The sequence below is a fragment of the Equus caballus genome, chromosome X (assembly GCF_041296265.1).
Source record: "Equus caballus isolate H_3958 breed thoroughbred chromosome X, TB-T2T, whole genome shotgun sequence".
Taxonomy (NCBI): domain Eukaryota; kingdom Metazoa; phylum Chordata; class Mammalia; order Perissodactyla; family Equidae; genus Equus; species Equus caballus.
This window is the reverse complement of record NC_091715.1, coordinates 27,654,570-27,670,107: the sequence shown is the minus strand read 5'-3', so window position 1 is coordinate 27,670,107 and position 15,538 is coordinate 27,654,570. Positions and strand designations below refer to the sequence as shown.

General features: G+C 38.9%; 1 long non-coding RNA gene across 2 annotated transcripts in view; it reads right to left on the bottom strand.

Moving 5' to 3' along the window:
• Positions 1-378: 378 nt before the first annotated feature.
• LOC138921822 (uncharacterized) overlaps positions 379-15,538 on the bottom strand; it is a 213,680-nt gene continuing 198,520 nt past the window's right edge. The window contains exon 4 of one of the 2 annotated variants that reach the window (XR_011434696.1): positions 379-2,468. This is a non-coding gene — a long non-coding RNA (uncharacterized lncRNA). The remainder of the gene's footprint in view (positions 2,469-15,538) is intronic. The other variant, XR_011434695.1, reaches the window with a different exon arrangement.

The window sequence follows — 15,538 nt, the reverse complement described above, 5'->3', positions numbered from 1 at the left end:
TTCTGAAAATGCGAATGACAAAGCTAGCACATGTCACTGATTTACAGGACATTTCCAAGGAATTAGAAAAATATTCTGAACAAAGGAATTTTCTTTAGAAGGGATACAGAGACTTCGAAGATGGCTTCTTTGAAGTACAGAACTTATTTTCTATCTAAACATTGTTATATATGTAAATATGTATGTCTCATGACATACAGCCAGATGGAAGAAAAAAAGAATTAAGGAAAAGTTCTGATTGTCTTTTTGTTTGTCCACTTGTTTTGTTTGTTTTCCTTTTTCCTCTTTGATGATCCAAATTATCCAAACTGCCTATTTGGATTTATTCTATTTTTCATTAAAACTGGTCAATTTTGCGCGTAGCAAACAAAACATACATTTCAAAGTAATTATTTTATTTTTATTTTAAGAAAATTGAAAGCGCATGTCATACATATCATTGAGAAGAGATGATGTAGTTATTTTTAAAATTTTAAAATTGTTTCAAGTATTTAAATTACTTGACATCCAGAAAGAGGCTATTTATCTAAATAAAATAGAATTTTGTAAGTGACCTTTTAAAAAATATTCTTAATCACATTGATTATTTAGAAAAGAGTCCATGCCTTTTACAAAGGTTTTTAAATAAAATATTGATTGTACAATAAAAGGATATATTATTTATCTTTAATTACAAGAAAAATGTGATACTTCCAACACAATAAGGAATGCAACTCTTCAATGAACAAATTAAATCAATTTGTATGCTGGAGATTGAGACCAGATGCCTTTTATGACCTTAAATTACACAATTATGATCCTGTGTTTCCATATTTTGTGAACAACAGACCCAAGAATTTCCTGAATTGAATGAACCTTTTACCATATTAGCATGATAAAATTACATTTTCAATTAGGTATTGCTGACTGTATTATTCAGACTGCTTATACTGCTGTTTGATAAGGTATTAAAGCGTGATTCAAAACAAAAAAAATTAAAGATAATCCCAAAGAAATATAAAATACCTTGTTTTCCCTTGGTTTAAGATTTAGAAATTACATAACCTCTATTTTATTATTGTCTTCCACAAACATCTGTTATGTTGTACCCTACCCTAAAGTTCATGATGTAAATGTCGTTTTCAGTGTCTGTGATTTTGCTTTTATTTTTCTTTCTAGTTCAGTGTACTGACTTTTCAAGTTCATTAGTTGTTTGAGCCCTCCTACTGTGTAGTACCATGGGCTTTGAAGAATTGAAAGTGTTTTGCATAGCAATTGTTCCAGAGAATCACACCATAATGTCAACAAAAAAATCAACTGCCAAATAAATGCAGAAAGTATTACTTTAATTCTGAATGACTTTCAGAACCTCTGTGCAGGTAAAATTTTGCTTCCAATAGAAATTTCAACAAGAAATTTATTGGAATAGATTACACAACAGAAGCAATATTAAGAAAAAATTAAAGTCTTTTTTTTAACAAAATAAATCAGCTCCCAAACTGTTTATTTTGAATACACTAAAAGAAACTTAATAACTATGTCATTGTCAGTTATGATCTATAGAGGTAACAAAGATATTAGATCGATGAATAAGGTTTTTTTTTTGAGATTTATGCTATCGTCAAAGCAGCCTTCACTTTTGTTTAAATCACCCACATATAACATTTAGTTCTGCATTTTAGATACATTTGTAGAAAAGGAATAAACTACAGTACTTTCCTGTGGCTTTCAAGTGCACCAAGATCCCACACATACAGGGCCCTCCATACAACACTGAGCTTAATACTCAAAGCTATTTGTCAACTGATAAAATATGTTAAAAAAAATTATACAGGAACTGAATGGTCCCTTGAAGCATCCATTAGAATTGTCAAATTTTAGTATATAAAATTAAAATAAATAAATAAAAACCCTTAAACCTATTCTATTTAGCAACAAACTAAATATGTATGCTAATAAAATAGTAGGCTATTACAGAATCATTCTTGGTTATGAACCATGACAAAAGATAAATCTCAGCAATTTGAATAAATATTTGCATTTATAATCAGATGGATTAATAATTCCTTAAACTTGTTGATTTATTATCAATGAAACTCAATAGGGCGTTTGACACAGAAGTCCTCCTAACTGAAGTGGATTGTTGATTTCCTGAAGCTTCATTTTTTTTTTAATTTTTAATTTTTTTGGAGAATATGGGCAACCTTGGTAATACGTAGGGAAAAAGAAGTTAAGATAAACAGGTAGCTTGTAAAAGATCTTTGTCATAACTGAAGTAAGTGACAAGAGACAAGGTGTCATCTGATTGTCCTGGTTGGTGATATTAACTTATTTTGTCACATACTGAAGATGAGAGGCAAAGTCTTCCAGGGGAAATCCTTCCCAGCAAGCCGCAATGTCCAGCAAAGATTTTATATGCAGAAAGTTGAGCATTCAGTGTGAATAAGAGGGTCTTGCAGAGACGGAGTGGGGTGTAACAATGGTAGTATCTGTAAAACACCAGGAAATACAGATAATCTTTATTTTACCAAGAAGTTTTCCATTCAGAATTGCTGATTCCTTTATGAATGCCTTGACTGAACTGAAGCTGGCCTAGGATCTTTATCTTAGAACTGAAAGATGTCGATTTATTGAGGATGGCCAAGAGGGCATTATTAGTAGCTGGTAAACAACTGTCATTCTAAGATTCTAAGATTCTAAGATTCTAAGATAGGATATCATGTTTAGGACTAAGTTAAGAGGTCATCTAACCAGACCATGACTCCTCAATCTACAAATATATGCAATATACAGTTCTTTAATTATGAGAAGATAAGCTTGGAATTATAAAGATTTCAACTTTATGTAGAGGCTACACCAATACTAGTTTTGCTACCTAGCAGGGAAGATATTGACAAGCTCAAGTTATCAAATAAGTCAGTCTCTTGTTTGGTATAAATGAGATTCCAAGTTGATCATGATTTTCCTAGGCTAAGGTAGATATAATACATAATACATATAATACATAAAGAACAAAATTTTTAAAGGTTAAACATTGGTCTTGGTGATGGATAGCTCCCAGGTAGCTTAGTGTGGGACTAGATTGGAATATATGGCCTGAGCATAGCAATTGTCAAGTGAGTCAAACAGGACAGGGTAACCTACAGGGTCATACTAAAAGCATTAATTTCAACACTTTAGGGACATGTGCAGTTTGAGTAGGCTTGGATCATAATTGAAGCTTTCAGTCACTGATTTAGGTTTTCTAATTACTGTGTGTGGTCATGGGTTTTCAATCAGAAGAGGTCACGAATTACAGTAAATATTAACAATAGGTAATAGTCAAAACAGTGTCTTACGTGTACCTATTTACAGAGCTTGATAGGGTTGGTTTTAGAGATCAGTGGTCCTTCTAGAAGTGAGTGTCAGTTGGTGATATCCATCCACACTCAAGAAGCCTTAAGCTAGTGGGAATCCAGCTGTTCTAGACTAGATCTGTCCACAAAGCTTTGTGATATCAATGGAAGTTAAGACTCCATCTGAAGTCAGGACTCAGCTCTCACAAGCATCACCAGGAAGTTGGAATACTCCTTCTACTATCCTTGGAGTAGAATGGATACTGCTTGCAAGAAAGGGCATTCAATGACTTAATTGCCTGCCCTTTAGCAGAAGAGGTCAAGCATCCCAACCTAGCATATGCCAACTTTAGGGCCAGCAGGTTGAGTTTATCCTGTTCATGATAGTGCTCAGAAGATGAAAAGCAACAGCAGGTGTGAAGACGTATGGTTAAATTCTACCCTCATAGAAATCTTTATTAAACCATAAAGATTGGGACTAATAGGTTATGGAGAGTTCCATAGAGTCAACCAGAATTTTATTTGCAATGCTAATAAATCTAGTATGGTGTGGAGATTATGTAAATCCACAAACGATGAGGGCCCAAACACAATCGCTACTAAAGTTTATGAATGGCTTCTTGTCGATTATTGTGCTGGACCACCAAAGATGTTACTTAGTAGTAAGATGGGCATGTTGACCATATGACTTATTATCCACAAGTAAGACACTTTTGAAAAGGAATGAAAGCAATAAATATATATTTTTTAATTAAAAATTATCAACCAGAAAATCAGCTTTATGTCAATGGACAAATGAAAAATTGTGTTTAAACAAATTTTCAAAGGTAAAATTATTTATGAAAATGATATATGCACCTTAAATGAAAATATTTAAAAACTATTTCTATCAATTATTTGAATGTTACAATACTATAATTAAAGATATTAAAATAATAATATTAGCATATTTTCTTCAGTTTCTTAGTTTTCCTTTTTGATATTATACTTCTAGTGTGTTTCTGAAAATTTTACTTATTATTGTCTTAGAATTTTGATTTTTTCTAACATTTCTTATCATATTCTTTAAAATTGATTTTTATAGTTATCGATTTTAAATGTGATACTCTTAATTGAGTATTCTCTATAGTTTATAATATTCTCACCAAGAATATATTCTAAATATAGGTGCCACAGTATCTGTTAAGCTCAGTCAGTCACAGTGTCTATTAAGCTCTGTCAAATTCTGCTAAATAGAAATTATTCACAATTCTGTTTTTATAGTTAAACATATAAGCATCTGGCCCAATATTTTCACAGTTATTTGATTTTTGCCTCAATTTAGAATATCTTTCTTAAAAATATTTTTACAAATAAAAGTCAAATAATTCGTGTCTATTTATAATTATTTTGAAGGTTTCCAGGTTTAGATACTACAAACTTTTCTAATTTCTTTCCATTGAAGTACAGAATATAAATGTAACCAATTAAAAATGGGTGGCTGATCAAAGGATTCATCCCACAGGTTGAGATATTCCACAGCAGCATTATAGAATTTCAGATTATCTCATGGACAACATTCACACCTTCATTATTTTATTTGTTCAGTTACTACTTGCTTTAGTAGGAATCAATGCTACTAAATTTATAAGCTTTGTTTTCAATAATTTTATTTAGCTTATAGCTTCAAAATATGAACTCCTTTGTGCTACGTTCATTGAATACTCCAATTAAAGATTTTCCAAATCATTTTGAACAAAAGGTACCTAAAATTTTAGAATATGTTTACGAGATTCTTCCAAGATGGCGCCGTGAGTAGTCCTCTTTGTCTCTCGCCCTTCGAGTCTACAATTAATTGGACACTTATCGCTTGACAAAGGATATCCAGACAGCATCTCGGGACGTCTGAGACACCCACGCGACTATGCATCGGAAGGCGGACGGACTTTCCTCCGGGAGGATGTGGAAATAGGTGAAAACTCTCCGACCCCGACGGGCAGCCTAGTACCCGCAAGCGGCTTTCTTCCAACGGACGCCCCCAGAGGATCCACACACATCTAGGGCAGGAGCGAGAACACAACAGAGGAGCGACGGTGGAAACAGGTGACCAGAACCCTACTTAAACCCCCCGCAATTACTCCTAAACGCAGAGGGAAACTTTGGAGTTGCACACCTGAGCCCGCGGGGAGAGTCTCTCCCCGCCATTGGCGGGGAGACCCGGCCTGGTGCTCGGGGCGCCCGGAGGGTCCCAGAGAGAGACACGGTGGGCACGGAGGTCTCCCAGCTGCCGTTGCCCGCCCCGTGGGACTAGGGATTGCCGGAGATCTCGGAGAGGACCGGGGCGGGGGATCTTTCAAAGGCGGGTCCGGCGACCCGGTGGGGAAGCGCCGGAGCTCCGCCAGGCAGCAGACAAAACTCTCTGTCTGCCGGTAGCAGAGGGGCCACGCTGAGCATTCAGAGCTCCCGGCAGAGGCCCGGACAGAAGCCCAGAGGGCGGGGCGACCCCCAGCTGCCGTTGCCCGCCCCGTGGGACTAGGGATTGCCGGAGATCTCGGAGAGGACCGGGGCGGGGGAATTTTCAAAGGCCGGATCGGCGACCCGGAGGGGAAGTGCCGGAGCTCCCCCAGGCAGCAGACAAAACTCTCTGTCTGTCGGTAGCAGAGGGGCCACGCTGAGCACTCAGGGCTCCCGGCAGAAGCCCGGACAGAAGCCCAGAGGGCGGGGCGACCCCCAGCTGCCGTTGCCCGCCCCGTGGGACTAGGGATTGCCGGAGATCTCGGAGAGGACCGGGGCGGGGGATCTTTCAAAGGCGGGTCCGGCGACCCGGTGGGGAAGCGCCGGAGCTCCGCCAGGCAGCAGACAAAACTCTCTGTCTGCCGGTAGCAGAGGGGCCACGCTGAGCATTCAGAGCTCCCGGCAGAGGCCCGGACAGAAGCCCAGAGGGCGGGGTGACCCCCAGCTGCCGTTGCCCGCCCCGTGGGACTAGGGATTGCCGGAGATCTCGGAGAGGACCGGGGCGGGGGAATTTTCAAAGGCCGGATCGGCGACCCGGAGGGGAAGTGCCGGAGCTCCCCCAGGCAGCAGACAAAACTCTCTGTCTGTCGGTAGCAGAGGGGCCACGCTGAGCACTCAGGGCTCCCGGCAGAAGCCCGGACAGAAGCCCAGAGGGCGGGGCGACCCCCAGCTGCCGTTGCCCGCCCCGTGGGACTAGGGATTGCCGGAGATCTCGGAGAGGACCGGGGCGGGGGAACTTTCAAAGGCGGGTCCGGCGATCCGGTGGAGAAGCGCCGGAGCTCCGCCCGGGCAGCAGACAAAACTCTCTGTCTGCCGGTAGCAGAGGGGCCACGCTGAGCATTCAGAGCTTCCGGCAGAGGCCCGGTCAGAAGCCCAGAGGGCGGGGCGACCCCCAGCTGCCGTTGCCCGCCCCGTGGGACTAGGGATTGCCGGAGATCTCGGAGAGGACCGGGGCGGGGGAACTTTCAAAGGCGGGTCCGACGATCCGGTGGAGAAGCGCCGGAGCTCCGCCCGGGCAGCAGACAAAACTCTCTGTCTGCCGGTAGCAGAGGGGCCACGCTGAGCATTCAGAGCTCCCGGCAGAGGCCCGGAGAGAAGCCCAGAGGGCGGGGCGACCCCCAGCTGCCGTTGCCCACCAGGTGAGGCTAGGGATTGCCGGAGATCTCGGAGAGGACTGGGGCTGGAGAGAGTTCCAGAGACCCAGCTTAGTAGCCTAGGGGGAAACCCTACAGGCTCACAGAAGCCTTAGGGAAAGCCTCTGCACAGCACCAGTAGAAGGCACCCAGCCGCCAGCCACAAGGCTGGAAGACCCCAGGGCAAAAGCAGCATAGCTAGGTGTACTAACCACAGACTGTAGAAGATGCCAATAGCTCTCCTGCGACCCATAGAGGACAAGTGAGATTTGGTGGGTGCCGACAGCAACCGAGCGACAAATAAAAGTGATCCCACCCCTGGCCGCTGGAAAAGCCCATAACACCGTTGCAGACCCCAAGGAGAGAGCGCATCTAGGTGGGCAACAACAGTAGGCACCTGCAGTCTGAAGCCCCCCGTGACGGCCCCCACGGCAGAGGAGGGAATCCAAAGGGCCACTGTGGCTACGAAGAGGGGCCCAGGCCCAGTTAGCAACTACGGACAGGGTTCCTGGTTGGTGAAGTATAAACAGCTGCTCCCCCCACCGCAGCAGCTGAAACAAGTGAAAGGAGCAACTAAACTCTATCTCCATGCGGAGGCACAAATCAACATCATCAAGCAATATGAAAAAATACATCAAATCTCCAGAACAGAAAGAAAGTAACAAATACACAGAAAACAATCCCAAAGAAAATGAGATATATAACCTAAATGATGATGACTTCAAAACAGCCATCATTAAAATACTCACTGAGTTAAGAGAGAATTCTGACCGACAACTCAACGAGTTCAGGAGCTATGTCACAAAAGAGTTTGATACGATAAAGAAGAACCAAACAGAAATACTGGAAATGAAGAACACAATAGAGGAGATTAAGAAAAATCTAGATGCTCTGAACAGTAGGGCCGATAATATGGAGGAAAGAATTAGCAATTTGGAAGATGGCAATATAGAATTGTTGCAGGCAGAGGAGGAGAGAGAAGCAAGACTTAAAAGAAATGAAGAAACTCTCCGAGAATTATCAGACACAATTAGGAGATGCAACGTAAGGATTATAGGTATACCAGAGGGAGAAGAGAAGGAGAAAGGGGCAGAAAACCTATTCAAAGAAATAATGGCTGAGAACTTCCCAAATCTGGTGAGGGAGATGGATCTTCAGGTGACAGAAGCCAATAGATCTCCAAACTTTATCAATGCAAGAAGACCAACTCCACGGCATATAGTAGTGAAGCTAGCAAAAGTCAACGACAAGGAGAAAATATTAAGGACAGCCAGGCAAAAGAAACTAACCTACAAAGGAACCCCCATCAGGCTATCAGCAGATTTCTCAGCAGAAACTTTACAGGCTAGAAGAGAGTGGAATGATATATTCAATAATCTGAAGGACAAAAACCTACAGCCGAGAATTCTCTACCCAGCGAAAATATCCTTCAAATACGATGGAGAAATAAAAACTTTCCCAGATAAACAAAAATTAAGGGAGTTCATTGCCACAAAACCTCCTCTTCAGGAAATCCTCAGGAAAACCCTCATTCCTGAAAAATCCAAAAAAGGAAAGGGACTACAAAACCAAGAGCAGAGGAGATAAGTAGAAGGACAACAACAGAGAGTAGCAGCTCTACATCAGAACAGATTAAACCATGGGACGAGAAACAAAGGAAACTGAAGAAAACCGGAAAACAAGACACAAAATGGTAGTGGTAGGCCACCACGTCTCAATAATCACTCTAAATGTAAACGGATTGAACTCCCCAATCAAAAGACACAGAGTGGCAGGATGGATCAAAGAACAAGATCCAACAATATGCTGCCTCCAGGAAACACACCTCAGCCCCAAAGACAAACACAGACTCAGAGTGAAGGGATGGAGAACAATACTCCAAGCTAATAATGAACAAAAGAAAGCAGGTGTCGCTATACTAATATCAGACAAGGTAGATTTCAAAGCAAAACAGATAAAGAAAGACAAAGAGGGACAGTATATAATGATAAAAGGGACTCTCCACCAAGAAGACATAACACTTATAAATATATACGCACCCAACACAGGAGCACCAAAATTTGTAAAGCAACTCTTAATAGAACTAAAAGAAGACATCAACAACAATACAATAATAGTAGGGGACCTCAACACACCATTAACACCAATGGACAGAACATCCAGACAGAAAATCAACAAGGAAATAATAGAATTAAATGAAAAATTAGACCAGATGGACCTAATAGATATATATAGAACACTTCATCCAAAAACAGCAGGTTACACATTCTTCTCAAGTGCACATGGAACATTCTCAAGGATTGACCATATTTTGGGAACCAAAGCAAACATCAATAAATACAAGAGAGTTGAAATAATATCAAGCATCTTTTCTGATCATAACGCTATTAAATTAGAAATCAACTACAAGAAAAAAGCAGAGAAAGGTGCAAAAATGTGGAGACTAAACAACACGCTTCTCAACAAACAATGGATCATTGAAGAAATTAAAGAAGAAATCAAATATTATCTGGAGACAAATGAAAATGAGAACACGACATACCAAATCATTTGGGATGCAGCAAAAGCAGTCCTAAGAGGGAAATTCATCGCAATACAGGCTCACCTCACTAAACAAGAAAAAGCTCACGTAAGCAACCTCAAACGACACCTAACAGAACTAGAAAAAGAAGAACAAACAAGGCCCAGAGTCAGTAGAAGGAGGGAAATAATAAAAATAAGAGCAGAAATAAACGATATTGAAACAAAAAAGACAATAGAAAGGATCAATGAAACAAAGAGTTGGTTCTTCGAAAGAATTAACAAAATTGACAAACCCCTAGCCAGACTCACCAAGAAAAGAAGAGAGAAATCGCAAATTAATAAAATCAGGAATGACAGAGGAGAAATCACAACAGATACCAATGAAATACAAGAGATCATAAGAGAATACTATGAAAAACTATATGCCAACAAATTGAACAACCTGGAAGAAATGGACAAATTCCTAGACTCCTACAATCTCCCCAAACTGAATCAGGAAGAAATGGAGAATCTGAATAGACCAATCACAAGTAAGGAAATAGAAACGGTAATCAAAAACCTCCCCAAAAACAAGAGTCCAGGACCAGACGGCTTCTCTGGAGAATTCTACCAAACATTCAAAGAAGACTTAATACCTATTCTCCTCAAACTGTTCCAGAAAATTGAGAAAGATGGAGAACTCCCTAACACATTCTATGAAGCCAACATCACTCTGATCCCCAAACCTGACAAGGACAACACAAAGAAGGAGAACTACAGGCCGATATCACTGATGAACATAGATGCAAAAATCCTCAACAAAATTTTGGCAAACCGATTACAGCAATACATCAAAAAGATTATACACCATGATCAAGTGGGATTTATACCAGGGACACAGGGATGGTTCAACATCCGCAAGTCAATCAACGTGATACACTACATTAACAAAATGAAAACCAAAAACCACATGATCATCTCAATAGATGCAGAGAAAGCATTCGACAAGATCCAACACCCATTTATGATAAAAACCCTCAGTAAAATGGGTATAGAAGGAAAGTACCTTAACATAATAAAGGCCATATATGATAGACCCACAGCCAACATCATACTCAATGGACAAAAGCTGAAAGCCATCCCTCTGAGGACAGGAACAAGACAAGGGTGCCCACTTTCACCACTCCTATTCAACATAGTTCTGGAGGTGCTGGCCAGAGCAATTCGGCAGGAAAAAGAAATAAAAGGAATCCAAATAGGTAACGAAGAAGTAAAACTCTCGTTGTTTGCAGACGACATGATCTTATACATAGAAAACCCCAAAGAATCCACAGAAAAACTATTAGAAATAATCAACAACTACAGCAAAGTAGCAGGGTATAAAATTAACGTGCATAAATCAGTAGCATTTCTATACACTAACAATAAACTAACAGAAAAAGAACTCAAGAACTCTATCCCATTCACAATAGCAACGAAAAGAATAAAATACCTTGGGATAAACTTAACCAAGGAAGTGAAGGATCTATACAATGAAAACTACAAGACTCTCTTGAAAGAAATAGGCGATGACATAAAGAGATGGAAAGACATCCCTTGCACATGGATCGGAAGAATAAACATAGTTAAAATGTCCATACTACCTAAAGCAATATACAGATTCAATGCTATCCCAATCAGAATCCCAAGAACATTCTTCACAGAAATTGAACAAACAATCCTAAAATTCATATGGGGCAACAAAAGACCGCGAATTGCTAAAGCAATCCTGAGCAAGAAAAACAAAGCCGGCGGAATCACAATCCCCGATTTCAAAACATACTACAAAGCTACAGTGATCAAAACAGCATGGTACTGGTACAAAAACAGGTCCACAGATCAATGGAACAGAATTGAAAGCCCAGAGATAAAACCACACATCTATGGACAGCTAATCTTCGACAAAGGAGCAGAGGGCCTACAATGGAGAAAAGAAAGTCTCTTCAACAAATGGTGCTGGGAAAACTGGACAGCCACATGCAAAAGATTGAAAATTGACCATTCTTTTTCTCCACACACCAAAATAAACTCAAAATGGATCAAAGACCTAAAGATTAGGCCTGAGACAATAAGTCTTTTGGAAGAGAATATAGGCAGTACACTCTTTGACATCAGTTTCAAAAGAATCTTTTCGGACACTTTAACTCCTCAGTTGAGGGAAACAATAGAAAGAATAAACAAATGGGACTTCATCAGACTAAAGAGCTTCTTCAAGGCAAGGGAAAACAGGATTGAAACAAAAAAACAGCTCACTAATTGGGAAAAAATATTTACAAGCCACTTATCCGACAAAGGGTTAATCTCCATAATATACAAAGAACTCACACTGCTTAACAACAAAAAAACAAACAACCCGATCAAAAAATGGGCAGAGGACATGAACAGACATTTCTCAAAAGAAGATATGAATATGGCCAATAGACACATGAAAAGATGTTCATCATCGCTAATCATCAGGGAAATGCAAATCAAAACTACACTAAGATATCACCTTACCCCCGTTAGATTGGCAAAAACATCCAAAACCAAGAACGACAAATGTTGGAGGGGTTGTGGAGAAAGAGGAACCCTCATACACTGTTGGTGGGAATGCAAACTGGTACAGCCACTATGGAAAACAGTATGGAGATTTCTCAAAAAGTTAAAAATAGAAATACCCTATGACCCAGCCATCCCATTACTGGGTATCTATCCTAAGAACTTGATATCAGATATCTCAAGAGTCCGTTGCACCCCTATGTTCATTGCAGCATTATTTACAATAGCCAAGACGTGGAACCAGCCTACATGCCCAGAAACTAATGATTGGATAAAGAAGATGTGGTATATATACACAATGGAATACTACTCAGCCATAAAAAAAGACGAAATTGGCCCATTCACAACAATGTGGATGGACCTCGAGGGTATTATGTTAAGCGAAATAAGTCAGTCAGAGAAAGACGAACTCTATATGACTCCACTCATAGGTGGAAATTAGTATATTGAGAAGGAGATCTGATTGGTGGTTACCAGGGAAAAGGGGGGGTGGGGGGAGGGTACGGAGGGGGAAGTGGTGTACCCACAACATGACTAACAAAAATGTACAACTGAAATCTCACAAGGTTGTAATCTATCATAACATTAATAAAAAAATAAAAAATAAAAAAAAAAAAAAAAAAAAAGAATATGTTTACATATTTTCAAATAGTTCAACAATCATTGTAGGATACCTATGTTGATTTACAAAGGGTTACAAAGTAGTTTTTTAAAAAAAATTCAAACATTGCTAAATTACTGTTGATAATAGACAGCAAGGATAGAAAATATGTGGTATGCTGAATAATTTTTGCATATTCAACATCAATTTCATTACAAAAAAAACCCACTACTTTAATTATGTAGATAAGTAATTTTACAATTTCAACAACTGAAGATTCCATTTTGATCAGAATACCATATCTTCTTATGCCACAACCAACCTCAAGTATTTTTCTGCTCCATAGGTTTATATTGCATATTATCCCTTCCTAAAAACTAGTATCACCTTTATTGTTGAATTTTAATTTAAATTTAAAAAAAGTATTCATAATAATATCAGATGATCACCTTCAACCAAATGAACTTCCAAAAATTTATCTTTGATTCTATAAATTGGAGGAAAAAATTCAAACTACTATTGGGATGAACTTAACTGACATTCCATTTGCTGGGTATCAATTAACTATTTGCAAAGTTAATCTTCTGATAATGATATAAACCCATTAACAAGTCTTACTTCACTTTTTTATGTGCATAAGCCAACTTGGAATAAAAACTGAGTGAAGTTCATTTGGAAGAACAAACATCTGATCTAAGTGAAAACTCATGCATCACAGAGGGGTATGCAATTGCACCATCTGTATCTGCACATTAAATGATTGTGAGAAAACTTTCTCAAAGTAGCTATTAACTTTTAAAATAGATGCTACTTATTCATCTAGTTTTCATGTGTCTTCTGTTTTTTGTGTTCTCAGCAATATTATAGTCCTCTTAGAAGATGATCAATATCAACATAATTCTGTGCAAGATAATCTTCCTTCATTAAATTATCTGATAAATATATTCAGTATTTAATACTTTATTGAATTTACTCTTTTTTTTAATAATGATGAGGGGGCAATATTGAAATTGATCAACAATGGGCAAAGTAACCCAGATTGAGATGCTTTTGACTTTTCAGAGGGAGGAATTCCTTTTTTTCCCGTTTTGCTTTCTTTCTTTCTTTTTTATTGCGGTTACATTGGTTTATAAGATTATATAAATTTCAGATGTATATCATTATATATTGATTTCTGTACAGATTACACCATGCTCACCACCCAAAGACTAATTACAATCCGTCACCACACACATGTGCCTAATCACCTCTTTTGCTCCTCTCCCTCCCCCCTTCCCCTCTGGTAACCACAAATCCAATCTCTGTCTCTATGTGTTTGTTTCTTGTTGCTTTTACCTTTTGTTTATGAGTGAGATCATACAGTATTTGACTTTCTCCTTCTGACTCATTTCACTTAGCTAATACCCTCAAGGTCCATCCAGGTTGTCACAAAGGGCCGGATTTCATTGTTTTTATGGCTGAGTAGTATTCCTTTGTGTATATATACCACATCTTCTTTATCCATTCATCCCTTGATGGTTGCTTCCAAGTCTTGGCGATTGTGAATGATGCTGCAATGAGCATAGGGGTTGCATATATCTTTGCGCATTCATATTTTTATGTTCTATGGATAAATACCCAACAGTGGAATACCTGCATCATATGGTAATTCTATTCTTAATTTTTTGAGGAATCTCCATACTGTTTTCCATAGAAGCTGCACCACTTTGCACTCCCACCAGCAGTGTATGAGAACTCTCTTTTCTCCACATCCTCTGCAACAGTTATTTCCTGTCTTGTTAATTACAGCCATTCTGATGGGAGTGAGGTGATACCTCATTGTAGTTTTGGTTTGCATTTCCCTGATAGTTAGTGATGTTGAACATCTTTTCATGTGCCTGTTGGCCATCTGTGTACCGTTTTTGGAGAAATGTCTGATCAGATCTTTTGCCCATTTTTTAATTGGGTTCTTAGTTTTTTGGTTGTTGACATGTATGAGTTCTTTATATATTTTGGATGTTAATGCCTTATCAGATAGATGGTTTGCAAATATCTTGTCCCAATTGTTAGGTGGTTTTTTCGTTTTGTTGATGGTTTATTTTGCTGTGCAGAAGAATTTTAGTTTGATGTAGTACCATTTGTTTACTTTTTCTATTGTTTCCCTTGCCGGGTCAGACATGGTACTTGAAAATATGCTACTAAGACCAGTGTCAAAGAGTGTACTACCTATGTTTTCTTCTAGAAGTTTTATGGTTTCAGGTCTTACATTCAATTCTTTAATCCATTTTTAATCCATTTAATTTTTGTGTATGGTGAAAGATAATGATCTACTTTCATTCTTTTTCATGTGACTGCCCCATTTTCCCAACATCATTTATTGAAGAGACTTTCCTTTCTCCAGTATATGTTCTTGGCTCCTTTGTCAAAAATTAAGTGTCCATTAGATGTGTGTGTTTATTTCTGGGCTCTGGATTCTGTTCCACTGATCTGTGTGTCTGTTTTTGTGCCAGTACCATGTTGTTTTGGTTACTATATCTTTGTAGTATATTTTGAAATCAGGGAGTGTGAACCTCCAGGTTTGTTCTTTTTTCTCAGGAATCCTTTGGCTATTTAGGATCTTTTGTTGTTCCATATAAATTTTAGGATTCTTTGTTCTATTTCTGTGAAAAGTGTTGTTGGAACTTTGATAGGGATTCCATTCAATCTGTAGATTGTTTTAGGAAGTATGCACATTTTTTTAAAGATATTCCATGCTCTTGGATTGGATGAATTTACTCCTTTTGTTAAAGTCAAGATTCTAAAAAGATTTATTATCATTAAACAAATTTACCAACAATATAAGTGACTTTTTGTAGATTTGTAGCACAAAATAAATGATAAAAACAACCCTGGAGGAACACCATTCATTCTATTTCTTACATACTCTTTGGCAGGACAGC